This window comes from Arvicola amphibius, chromosome 8 (assembly GCF_903992535.2).
Source record: "Arvicola amphibius chromosome 8, mArvAmp1.2, whole genome shotgun sequence".
NCBI classification, from domain to species: domain Eukaryota; kingdom Metazoa; phylum Chordata; class Mammalia; order Rodentia; family Cricetidae; genus Arvicola; species Arvicola amphibius.
In genome coordinates this window covers 38,124,250-38,137,980 of record NC_052054.1, presented here as the reverse complement: position 1 = coordinate 38,137,980, position 13,731 = coordinate 38,124,250, and the positions used below count along the sequence as shown (strand labels likewise).

The 13,731-nt window shown below is 43.2% G+C and overlaps 1 protein-coding gene and 1 non-coding gene across 4 annotated transcripts in view; one reads left to right on the top strand and one right to left on the bottom strand.

Annotated features, from left to right (window-relative positions):
* Positions 1-235: 235 nt before the first annotated feature.
* Trnae-cuc lies at positions 236-307 on the bottom strand. Its single transcript has one exon. It is a non-coding gene; the product is annotated as a tRNA-Glu (tRNA).
* Positions 308-10,439: 10,132 nt separating this feature from the next.
* Ncoa7 (nuclear receptor coactivator 7) overlaps positions 10,440-13,731 on the top strand; it is a 141,466-nt gene continuing 138,174 nt past the window's right edge. For 2 of the 3 annotated variants that reach the window (XM_038339136.2, XM_038339135.2), the window contains exon 1: positions 10,960-11,250. The gene's annotated coding sequence lies outside the window, so the exon portion shown is untranslated. Of the gene's footprint in view, positions 10,605-10,959; positions 11,251-13,731 lie in introns of those variants that run through there. The other variant, XM_038339134.2, reaches the window with a different exon arrangement.

The following is a 13,731-nucleotide window of genomic DNA, read 5'->3' as shown; positions in this document are numbered from 1 at the left end:
ATGGACAAATTTATAAACTAAGTAGAAGGAAATTTCAAGTCCTTTATAGTTAGGGACCTTTAACACTTTTTAATTGTCAATAAAAACTAGGTAGACACATCATTTTTAAAATATAGCTTTAAAAATATTGGTAAAGTGAACAGAGTTTTTGTTGCCGATATTAATGCAGCAATAAAAGTCAAATTAATTACCATTTCTTGACATACATTGGAAGTTACAAAAAGAAAAGAGAGCTTTCCCTGACCGGGAATCGAACCCGGGCCGCGGCGGTGAGAGCGCCGAATCCTAACCACTAGACCACCAGGGAGCTTGAAAGACTTCTTTCTGTTACTTTAGTTGATTCATATAGGGTGTAGAATGTACTTCCAGGCTGTAGAGGGCACACTTGTTCTTAGCCCTACGTGTTTAATTGCTGCACGAATGAGCCCGGAAACTAGGGCAGTTCTTAAGCTTTCAGGCGGAGCTTGCAACAATTGTTAGGAGGAAAACAACTGCTCAGAACCTGAGACATCTGAACTCCCTCTGCCTGCTCTGCAAAATTCTCGTCCTACCTGCATTTCACGAAAATACTGCTCTGCCTAGGCTACTGTCAAACTTTTGTCCGGATCTTGTCATTTGCTTCACTGTTTTCTTAACTATCTTCAACACTTTATTCAAATCAAATCTGTCTCGATTTGTACCTGTCCTTTCTTTTTTCCTGTCACGTGAATATTAAGTGCCATTACACACCCAAGAAAATGTAATGTCTGTGGCAGAGAGGGCTTTACCCTCGAAGATCCCGCAAAGCCTGTAAGTGTGTAAATGTCGGTATCAAAGGGCGTACCACACATGTAAATTAATATATATGTATGCATCACACGATCGTGACTTTTTTGGCGCATGTGATTTGGGTTAACGAAGCTGCGAGAGCTGGGGTGGCAGGCCTGCTGTGAGCTACCCTCGGATTCCTCCAAAGATTCCTATCTGGACAGTCGCTTCAATGTACACCAAACAGCCAGGAAATTTTAATTGCCAATAGAATTGAAGAGCTTCATAGCCAGCCACCATCCATAACCTCTCACAAAAAGTGAGCCAAGAGTAATGTAAACCAAGAGCCCCACTGTGTTGTGAGGCGGAAAGAGGCAAGACAGGCTCCCCACAACATCAGGAACCCCTGCTGAGATTCAGCTGTCATCCCTCAAGCAGAGTCAGCTGAGCTGGGCTTCAATATTGACGATTTTTTTTTAAGTTTGTTTGTTTTAACAAGTGTTTCAGATGATGACTAAATCATTGATACTATCTAAAATTATCTAAATATACAAACAGAAAGATTAAAGGAAATTGCTAAGATTAATTAATAGAGTATTACCTGAAGACATTTCTAGACTTTTTTTTTTGTTGTTGTTGTTGTTGTTTTGTTTTGTTTTGGTTTTTCGAGACAGGGTTTCCCTGTAGTTTCTAGAGGAGTAGACTTTTTTTTAAAAGTCAGGGTCTCACGGCTGCAGCCCTGACTGACCTCAAATTTGCTGAGGTCCCCTGGCCTCTGCTCCAGACAACCAAGATTAAAGACTTGTGCTAACCTTTACCGTATTATATATATATAAATACATGCCCTCTTTTCTTGGCCAAGAAATTCCAGACTAAGATTTGCAGATGGCTATACCTCTGTGTTGGGGGGTAACCTGTCCAATGCAACTGAGCATCTAGTTTGAGCAAAAAGATAGAGCCGATGCCAATTTTAAAATTTTAGTTTAAATTCTGATAGGTTTAATCACAATGTAAAAAAAAAAAACAGGACTCAGAGAAACCCACACCCAAGTTTTACCTCCCAAATCGTACCACATTCATTTCTCTCAGTTGGACAGCATTAGCATACCCCTGTACAATTCCAGAAACTACCTGTCCAATGAATGAAGAGCTGGGTTTGGATTTTGTCTTCTTGTTTTGTTGTTGTGGCTTTTTGGACAAGAACTCACTATGTAGACCAAGCAGCCCTAAAACTTTCTATTTAGAGCAAAATGGCCTTGAACTGACAGAGATCCACTCATCTTTGCCTCTCAGGTGCATAAGTTAATAGACCTATAAAAAAACTATAAAACCTATGGAAGCAGATACTGGAGACACACACCCGTTTCATACAAACCTGTGCTGTCTCTTCAGGGGCTTTCATGAGTGTCTCCAGTGCCCTGAAATGTAGCATACTAGTGTTGAAGTGTTGAATTCACATTGGCTTTTTATTCCTTAAAGAAATAAAATCTCAATACTTTTTTTGTTTTGTTTTGTTTTGTTTTGAGACAGAGTTTCTCTGTAGCTTTGGAGCCTGTCCTGGAACTAGCTCCTGTAGACCAGGCTCACTGTGAACTCACAGAAATCCTCCTGCCTCTGCCTCCCCAGTGCTGGGATTAAAGGCATGAACCACCACCACCCGGCTCAATACTTTTAAAACATTGATCCTTTTTAAAATGATAATATTGGTTTTACTGAGTACCCAAAATAATATTTTGGGTTTTTTAAAAAATATTTTAATGTAGCTATGTGGATATTTAAGTTCTATCTATAACTAGCACAATGCTATCTTACTATTAATATTGTCATCTTTACATTTTTCTGAGTCACTTGAGGTTATTACAATGTCATAATAAATGCTTTATCATTTGTCATCTCATAAGTACCAGCAATAAAATGATCATACTCAGGAAATTTGAATCAATACAATCCTTTTTTATATGGTCAATAATCAAGTTTCAATTGTCCTAATAGATCTTTTATAGCTTTTTAAATTCAGGACCCAACTAAATCTCATTTCTTAAATCTACAAATTTCAATTATCTTCTAACATTTTTTTTTAATAATGGAGGACAATTATTTTGGAAAAAAATCCCTCAAACTAGATATTTCTTTTGGCAGGAAAACTATCATAAATGATACGTTTTCTCTAGTGCTTTTTCTCAGAATGTGAGCAGTGCCAGCTCTTCTCATTCCTGACAATGTTGTGCGTGCAAGCACAATTTCATACATGTCCCCAGAGCATGCCACCTGTACCACTAGTTTTATGTGAATTTGACACGGGCTATAGTACGTAGAGAAGAGGAGACCTCAATTGAGAGACCGCTTCCATAAGATCAAGCTATAGGCAGCCCTGTAGAGAATGTTTTCAATTAGGGCTTGATATGGGAAGGCATAGCACATTATTGATAGCATACCCCCGAGCTGTGGTCCTGAGTTCTATAAGAAAGCAGGCTGAACAACCAGTACCTCCCTCCCATGGATTCTGCATCAGCTCCTCCCTCCAGGTTCCTGCCTTGACTTCCTTCAGTGGTGGACTATGGTGTAGAAGTGTAAGCCACGTAAACCCTTTCCTCCCCAGCTTGCTTCTGGTTATGGTGTTCATCATAGCAATAGTAACTCTGACTAGGACATCACCTTACGAAGCAAAATACTTTACATCTTGCGCTGAAGAAAATTATCCTGGATCACCTGGGCGAGCAAATCATCATGTGTCTCTAAGAGTGAAGGAGGGAGGCAGGGGAATGCCAGAGCGGTGTGATAGGCTGGAGATTGCTGGCTTCAGTAAGCCCATGCTGAGGCACCAGGAGCCAAGGAAGGCAGGTAGTCCTGAGTAGTGGGTAAAGACAGGATAGAGATTCTTCCCCGAGCCTTTGTTTGGAAAGAAAGCAGGCTTGCTAAAACCTTGGTCTATCCAGTGAGATCTGTGCTGGACTCCTGAACTACATCCCTACAATGTAGTGATTGTGTTTTAACAAATAAAGCTTGCCTGAAGATCAGAGTGCAGAGCTAAGCCACTAGAGGCCAGGCAGTGGTGGCATACGCTTTTATTCCCTTATGGGGGGGGGGGGGCGTGAAGGACGGTTGGACAAGACCGTCTCTGTTAGTTCAAGGCCACCCTGGGTTACATGAGATTGAATCTGTCTAAAAGAGAAACAGAGCTCACACAAAGGTGATTTCAGCTCTTAGGATCCCACGCCTTTAATCCCAACATGGGGGAGGTAGAAACAGGAGTGATATGGCTGGGCAGAGAGGGGACTTAAAGGCAGGAGGAGACAGGAGCTCCGAACAGTCTGAGGTTTTAATGGGGATGGATGCAGTCTGAGGACAGGACCACCCCTATGGTCTGAACACTGGTAGAGGTAAGAACTCTCTAGTGGATGGCCACTCTGCTTCTCTGATCCTTCAGCTTTCACTCCCATAGCTGACTCCTAGTTTTGTTTTTTGTTTTTTGTTTTTTGTTTTTGTTTTTGTTTTTTTTTTTTTGGTTTTTCGAGACAGGGTTTCTCTGTGGCTTTGGAGCCTGTCCTGGAACTAGCTCTTGTAGACCAGGCTGGCCTCGAACTCACAGAGATCCGCCTGCCTCTGCCTCCCGAGTGCTGGGATTAAAGGCGTGCGCCACCACCGCCCGGCTGACTCCTAGTTTTATTGTTTAGACCAATTAGAATTCGTGCTGCACTCTAACAAATGTGATGTTTTAGGACATAGTCTTTTTGGTATTTTTAAAGCAATAAGAGGAGAGATAATGGTAAGTTTGATCACTTGGTGAAGGTCTCTGACATAATTCTCTATTGTAATGACACATGTCATTAATAAGTACTGGGAGAAGCAACTACAATGAGAGGAATTGAGCCTTTGAGACTGTGTGATGCTTCTGTTGACAAAATTGTTTGGAATCAGTTATTTTCTGTAGTGTTTGTAAAATGGTGACTGTTTAGTTTTACTACCGTTTTGTCAAGACTGTCCCTTTCATTATTTCTTATTTCATTTGTATACATCATTTTGGGCTTACATGTTCTATGTTTTGTATGTTTATCCAAGGTATTTTACCCTGTGTCTGGTTCCTATGGCCTCTAGCATGTTTGCTATACATAGAGTACTTTGTTATTTTCTGGCCAAACATATGTCAGGTATATTATGTACTTTAAAAAGTAACTTAGGGAGGGTTAAAATATCTTCTATTCTTTAAACAATCTCTTTTGTATTTTTACCAAGTAGTATCACGCTCTACCTACTTTCTGTTTTTAATCAATATATTTTAAAGATATTCATTATCTGAGTGTCGTCCTAGCATCATTTTGATAAATGCATGGTATTGAACATGTCTTCTGTTTATAATATCTTACTCTTTTCAATACCTGATGTTCTTTTTTTTTTTTTTTTGCTTTTTCGAGACAGGGTTTCCCTGTAGTTTCTAGAGCCTGGCCTGGAACTAACTCTTGTAGACCAGGCTGGCCTCGAACTCAAAGATCTGCCTGCCTCTGCCTCCCGAGTGCTGGGATTAAAGGCGTGCGCCGCCACCACCGCCCGGCAATACCTGATGTTCTTATAGAACATCAAATAACCTTAAACCAACATAATTAAGTTCTTAGTTTTCTCACAAGTAAGCCAATTTCAGGTTAGAAAAAAAATTACACCAGAAGAAAAATCAAGGCATTAAGTCAAACGCAAGTATGATTTATTGACAGTTTTACTTAGCAGTTTGATTTTAATCTGATGCAGCTTTTTGTTCATTTCATTCAATTTTTTTCATTGTTTCAAGGCACTGAGGACACCTAGGTGAACAACACTGGACTCCAACTTTAAGAATTTGTGTACGTGTGTGTGTGCTGTAAATGTATGTGAGTCTATGTATGTGGCGGGGCTGTAGGTTCATGTGGGGCCACAGAAAGAAGACTCAGAGGCACCTTAAGAATGAATCTAGCCTTTCCTGGCTGCAGGGGGACTCAGCCACTTTGCAGACAGACTGAGAACTGAGCAGTTTTCCCTTAGCGTTAGGCTTCCAATTTACACCTTGGCAAGTTGATTTCCATATCCCCCCATACATCTTAAGCTTCCAAAGGGACAATGCCAAATTCAAATTCTCAGTAAGACAGATCATGGTTATCCAGTTTTCTTCCACCCAAGTTTTGCATAGGCATTGCACTCTTGTGAAATCCTCATACAGGATGCACATATGTTAAACGGAAGGTGTTGAAGACAAAAGACAGATGCGGGCTACCTGCGACATTCCGGAGCCAGCTGCAGCTGTGCAGGAGCTGCCCCCTTACGTATGTGATGGTGCCCATGGATGGTGCCCACGGATGGTGCCACAGATGGGTTCCCTAGGGTTGGAGTTTCAGGCAGTTGTGAGCCAGGGATTTGGATGTTGGGAACCAAGCTCAGGTCCTTTGGAAGAACAGGAAGTACTCTTAACTGGAAGCCCACCACCCAGCTCCCAAATAAATCACAAACACTGGGGCTTACTATTACTTATGAATGCCTAGCCTTAGTTTGACGTGTTGCTAGTTAGCTTTTCTTAAATTATCCTGCCTAACTTTTCCCTCTGGGCTTTTATCTTTCTTATATCTGTATATTTTACTTTCCTTCTTACTCTATAGCCGGCTATGTGGCTGAGTGAGTGGCCCCCAGTGTCCTCCTCTTCTTGTTCTCCTTGTTCCTCTTCCTTGTTTCTCCTTCTATTTATACTCTGTCTGCCAGCTCTGCCTATCCTTGCTCCTACCTTGCTATTGGTCATTCAGCTCTTTATTAGACCATCAGATGTTTTAGAGAGGCAAAGAATCACAGCCTCACAGAGTTAAACAAATGCAGCACAAACAAAAGTGACACACCTTGATATATTCCCCAACATAACTTGAGGTGGCAGTTGAAGTAATCAAGAAATTACAACATTGCAAAAAAGTATTACTTACTTTAATACATTTATTCAATAGATTCACATCTATCTTTCACAATGTATACTTATAGATAAGACTATAAAATGATACAGCACCCTGGAGAAACCTTGATGGTTTCTTATAAAAGTGAGTATGCTGTAGCCATAAAAACAAGCATATGAACCCTTGACATCTTAATGCCTCAGGTTCCCCAGTGTTGGAATTACAGGTATATGGTGCTACATCTGACTTCTTTCATAATTTCTCAAAAATCAAGATGGTATCTTCATGACCCAATAGAGTCTGTTGATTTGACCAATGGTCCCAGCTTGTGAAAATGAGCTGCTACCTTCAACCCTGTTAATTGTGATCTCTTTAACCTCTTGAGATGTGATGGAGGGCCACCTACAGATGTCCACAGTAGTCACCTACCACCTGTGCCGTGAGCATGCATTTCCCTCTGAGCTAGACATAGGAGGGGAGTTCTAAACGCTATCACTGCAAGAGGGAACTTTCTAGGTGGCAGCTGCCTCAACTTTTCATCCAGTGCACAAATTTCAACTCAAACACCTTTGCATAGAAATATACATGTGTGTCAATATTTCAGTGAGTAGAATTCAATCTTTGTGTGTGTGTGTGTGTGTGTGTGTGTGTGTGTAGGGCAGAGCAAGCAGAGTGACTTCTCTCTTCTCCTTTTAGGCTCAAAGAGCTCCCCAACTATTTATATAAGAGTATCAATATCTAGAGATTGTTTGTCACAGAAAAGGACATGACAAGTGTGTTTAAATTGCTTCACTACCGCTGCTTCCCTTTATTAGAGAAAGAAGAGGCCGTCCTCATATGTATCCCAAGCCCTCATCCCCTAAACTGTCTAAACTGTTCCCCACTTACCAAGCACTTCCCACTAGTCAGGTAAAACAAGAGGTGCTATGGAGACCATTTTATTTTAATTCATAAATTAAATTTTTACTAATTAATTAACTTTACTTATTGGAGATTGGATTTTACTATGTAGTACAGGCTGGCCTGGAGCTGACAATCCCCCGATCTCTACCTCTTTAAATTCTGGGATTATAGAAATGGGACATAGTGTCCAGTTCAGGGATATAATTTTTGAAAAGAAAACCTTTATTGTAGTAATGAGGCGCACAGTCTGTGTCCCGCCACCCGGCTCCCGTCCGCTTGGCTAGCTTAGCCCCCGAAATAATTACACAGAAAATGTATTCATTTAAAACACTACCTGGCCCATTATCTCTAACCTCTTCTTAGCTAATTCTTACATATTTGTTTAACCCATCTCCATTAATGTGTATCGCCACTTGACTGTGGCTTACCGGCATGAGTCTAACCAGCCTCTGTCTCGGAGAGGAGAGCCATGGCATCTGCCACACTGCCTTCTTCCTCCCAGAATTCTGTTCTGCCTACCACGGCCATCTAAGGCAGTTTTCTTTATTCAGCCAATGAAAGCAACACATAGAAAGAAGACCCTCCTACACCACTTTATGACACTAATGCTGCTACAGTAACATCTGACATCTATTCTACACATTCTACACTCTACCTACCCTTCATGAATTATATCTACATGTATATCTTTTCTACCCTATGAAGCTGGTGCTGTGACCATCTCCCTTTTGAAGACAAAAGCATCAGAGAGTCATTTATCCAAGGCCAGCTCATGTTGGAGCTGTAGTCCAAAGGCAAACCGTGAATTCTTCAGAATTACCACATCCTTAAGTGTATATTCTAATGGTATTTGACCTAGGTGTAATCACATTACCCCAATTCTTTTGTGAAACTCTTATCTACCCACTGACATTCAACAAGGATTCCAGAAGATTTTCCTAAGATAAGGAAATGCTATGGCCCCTGTTGTCCAAAAGGCAGCCACGAGCTTTAGCTGGCTCCTTAGAGCTTAAAGTGTGACTACTACTCTGGATAATCCTAACTTAACTGTATTCTATTACATTTAAATGACCACAGGGGCTGCTGGGTACCACACTGGCTAACGCGGATGAAGAGGATGTTAATTTTGATTCCTTGGTGAAGACAAGACTCAGATCTCAGATGAATCACTTAATACTTGGTAATGAAATAGAGTGAGTGAAGGATCTTTAAATTAAAAGCACTTCCCCCCCCCACCCCCAACCATGGAAGTTCAACTGCTTATTCTATTCAGGCGTTCACTGTAGTGACAAGCTATGATCATCATGCGATCCATCATGTAATCCCTGGGGAGCTAATGAAGATAGTGACATTATTTGCCAGGCATTTGAAAGGCTGAGGAACACTTCTTCAACCATAGCCGCCACTTCAAACACGCTCTCAGTTATACTTCTGCCTAAGAGAAAAGAAATTAAGGTTTATTTTATCCCTCGACAGATCCTAGGGTTCATAGACATAAAGGGGGGTTGTTGGGGTTAAAGCAGTGGGACAGTAACTGCGGCTCAGGGACCATTTTCTGCGGAAACTGCACTCAAGCTTTAGACACGTTGTTAAGCAGACTGCAAAGCAGTTGTCCCAAGTGATTCCACATCATCTCTCATAGCATCCCTCTGTACGTCTCCATCCTGCAATCAGGTCATTCTGAATTAGGCCAGAATAGCAGGACTATCATATCTCTCATTTACATGGGGCTTTAGATTCATCAACCATTCCCAACCATTCTCAGAACAGGGCTGAGTCACCCGGGACAACACAGTTCAGCCACTGCACTGCTCCGCCTGACCTCCAAGGTGCTAACTCTCCCCTCCCGAAGTCTCAGCTGTCTTATCGCAACTTGGACTTGACATGACGTTTTTCCTTTCTTTTTAAATTTTTATTTTACTTTTTGGAACCGAAATATAGCCTAGGCTAGTAGTTGAGGTTGGCCTTAAGTGTTATTATTTTTCTAACTCAGCCCCCCCCACTCCAAAACTGGGATTACAGGACTATGCCAGTGTGTGTGTGTGTTCTCAAACTTTTTAAAATTAAGCTTAGATTTCAAAATTATAAAAGCATGTTATCAAAGAACTGTGAGACCACCACTAAACTTGTGGAGCCCCCAAGACATGTTTTTCTTTTGATCCACATAGAATCAGCTTTTTATATTTTAGGAACAATTTTTCCCCCTTACTAAAGGCTAAGTCATTTACCAAAATGATGTCTAAAGAAAAAGGAGAGGTCTCTCCTCCTCAGGCCATAAAGATGCAAACCCGACATCTACTGATTGTTAGTGCAAACCAGGAGATAATTCCATATTTACAGGACTATAATAACATCACCTGCAGCTGAAATCCCAAAGTCACTGCTGTTCAGTACTTTGCTCCGCCCTCCAGACTGGCAGCACCAAACAGCAGCGGCAACCTGGGGAGGCCCTGGGTACTGTATGTGTGGGTGGCTTCGGACACACCAATCTTATCAGACCAGCTGCAGGCTACTGATTTTATATATATATATATATATATATATATATATATATATATATATATATATATATATATATATATTCTTTGCTGTATTTAAGAGTGATCTTCGCAGCCCGATCCTCCAAGTCATCTTGCAGTGGTCGTCACAGGACTGTAAAGGGAGCAGTATCCAATACCAGGGAAAGCTCTCAGGCACAGGGCGGGGGGTTGATGCAAAAACCTTCTCACCGATCTTCTTCTCTCCAGTTTCCAGCCAAGAGTCGACTGGACCGCCCAATTGCTTCATTGCTTTGGCTATAATGATTGCAATTTGGCAGCTTACAGGAAGTTGAACCGGGGACGGGAGAGGGAGGAGATGGTGGGCCCCGTTGCCAAAGTCAATGCCGGAAAAGACAGAAGGTTGAATTTATGGTGGCCTGTGGTCCTGGAGCTGGAAGGAAAAGTAAAGGGACCTTAATATTTTAGCAGGCGCCCTAACTCCAGCTTTGCCCCTTAGCTTCATTTCCCTCCAAGATCCAAACCGTAGCCAGTTAAAGGGCATGCCATTAAGGGCCAGGTAAGCGGACTGCTCCCGGTACACAGATGGCCTGACAGTCGCCCGGGGCAGCGTCACAAAGGGCCGAGGCCTGCCGAGGCCGCGCGCGCAGCTCTCCGGGGCGGAGTCGCTGGGCCGGGTGTTGGGGGACTCGCGCCACCCCCGGGCTCTTCAGCCTGCGGCTCCGAGGTCGCACCGGGCAGGCAAGATGCCGCAGCTGCCGCCCGAACCGCTAAGCCGGGCCGCCGAGCTCTCGGGCCCCCGCCGCAGCGGACGAGCGCAGCGCGCGCCCCGGGTCGGGCGGAGCTAGAGGCGGCACCGGGCGGGCGTCGCGCCACCGCAGCTCCCCGCCTTCCGCCCGGAGCGCGGCCGGTGCCCTGACCGTGGGCGCCGCTGCAGGCACCTGGGCGAGGCCTCGAGCATCCCGGCGGCGGCTGCTCGGGGCAGATCTGGACTTGGGGACCCCGCAGGAGCGCACCCCACCGTTCCTGCCACCTCGCTTCGCTCCTCTTCGGCGTACGATCCTCCCCCAACTCCCCGTCCCCTCCCTCCTCCCACCCCTAGGATGCGCTCCCCCGCGCCCAGCGGCAGAGGCCACCGCTCCCAGAAATGCGTGCGCCCGAGTCACTTCGCCCCGACCCGCGGAGCCCGCGCCCCCGCCCAGTAGGTAGGTGGCCGAGGCGGGGCCCGGCCTTGGAGGCCACCCGCAGCTGATGCTGCGGCCCGGGAGAACCGGGAGCCGCGGTCAGCAGCCGCCAAACTTGCCTTCCTCCTGGGCTGCTAGCGCTCCGAGGTGTGCTAATGGCGTTGGGCGCAGCCCCCAGGGGACCTGAAACCCTCTGCTGGAACGTTCGAGGCCCAGCTGGGGCGTAGGGGCGCTGGACCCTTCCCGCCAACATTCCGGGGGACCCTAGGGTGGGGGTGGGAGTATTTGGAAGGACAGGTTGGCGCAGGGGCTTCTTCAAGGGAGGAGACCGTTGCCTTTTTCACTAGCTCAAGTAGACTATGTCATTGCATTTTAAAACAGCAGGATCAGCTATCTCTTTAGCTAAAATGTAGATGGGCAACGGTATTGTTTTAGAGGTATTTCGGAGTGGTTGTGGCTGTTTGTGTGTTTTACCACTGGCCGAGTGATATATGAAATCAGTGGTGGAAACACTTTATTTTAGGTGTCAGTTTAAGGAAAATGCTTCTAGGAGTCAGATTACTTAGGTAATGGAAGAGGCCGGCGTCTTCTTTGAGGATAAACCAGACGGGAAGCTGTGAGGTTTGAGAGCTGCAAGTTTGATACAGGTGTCGGGAGTTGAGACTCTGAAAGATGCGCTTGTCAACCAGCAGAGGCAGTCTTCTCTCCAGCCGCCTCACTTCCAACTCAGAGCTGACCTTTGCCTTTCTGAGAAACTGATTGAGTCTTTCCCCCCCTTTTGTTCTAGAAGTAAAATCCATACATTAGGGCTGTTAGCAATATTATTTCCTCTTAGGCTGCCGATTTTCATTTTACACTAGACAACAAGGTTTAGAATTTTCAAAAAATGCATCAAAGTAAACTCCAATTTTATAGGCACGATTTTGGACTAGAGATTTTGGTGAACAATATAAATACTAATACCAAGAGGACAGAATCTTCTTTTATTTCGCCCATTCTGTAGTTCTCCTTCTTCGATTGCCTTTTAACTGTTTGTTGTTATTTGTTGAATGAATAAAATTGTATTTCAATATATATATGTATGTATAAAATCCCAACCATTTAAAATGATAGTATGTTTTGTTTTGTTGCTAGTGCAATTAACTGTATTTTTAAAAATCGCTTCTTTCTATAAATGGGCAAACTTGGTATTTTTCATTGACATTTCTGGCCTCAGCGGCAAGGAAGGCAGTTGTTCTCCATTTAGATTCATTCCGTGCCCGTTTTCCGGTATTAGAGCAATCGATTCCCTTTCAATTATACTTTTAAAAACAATTTAGAAAGCAGAATTCATGTTTAAAGAATATTCTTAAGTTATTCCAGAAGGAGCGGTGATCTGGTTAAAAAGTAATGACTTGTTTTAGAGTTAAACTGTGGTTTATTTTTAATATATGCTTTCATTAAACTAAAGTGAAAACAAGACATTGAAGAGTCTATGGTTGCAAAGTGACCTCTGCATATATTATACAAATACAGATTCAGTTTGTTTTTTCTTGTGGCGCTAAGGCCCAAGGCTTCCACTGTGTTCGGCTGATCTTGTTTGAACTACATCCTCAGCCCTAGAAACGACATTTTAACTATTTTCCTCATAAACATGAGATATTTGGAAGATCCAGTGCCTTTTCTGTTTCAAAATATTATTTTAGGGGAAAAAGAGAAAAAATCGCGGAAAGGACCAAACTGGATGCAAGGACAACTCTATCACCTTCTGTTTCCTTTACTTTTACACGATGAAAGTTTTGATGTGTCTTTCTTTCCTGCCACAGAAATTTAGTCAGCCGTTATTAACTTGTTTAGTTCTCTCCTTAGTACATTTGGCTGGTAGAGAATACCTCCTGATTTTTGGGTGTCTCTCCCTTCCTCACTGACCATAATATTACCCAGAATCCTTAGCTGGTAAATAAGGTGAAGCATAGTAGTTTCTTCTCTAATTTAGTTGGATTGTTTCAAATATGGGTAAAGGAAACCTTTTAGATAAAAAGCAGGAAAACTGGGGAAATCATCGGAAGAGAGCTGTGAACAAACCAATGGTTATAGTTGATGAAAGCAAAGCAGGTTCGCATTCCCAATAAAGATAAAGCCATTTTTAAGTCTTACTTATAATCAAGGGTATTGCACAATTCATTTGCATTTTTCTTCCTTGCCAACCTGATACTTTTTAAAAGAACCGGTGGTTGCACTGCATCTTTTGCTTCTTTTAAAATTGTTATTTTTTTTATAAGTGTGGGGTATCTGTGCACCTGCGGATATGTGTATGCACCATGTGTGTGCAGTACCTGCAGAGGACAGAAGGGGGCATCAGATCTCCTGAGACTGGCATTAGCAGGGTAAGCCACTATGTAGGTGTTTGGAATCAAACTCTGGTCCTCTGCCTGTGCTCTTAACCACTGAGCTCTTTCTCTAGTCGCCCCTGCCCCACCCCCAACATCTTAATTTTAAATGGAACAGTTATTTTGTTCATTT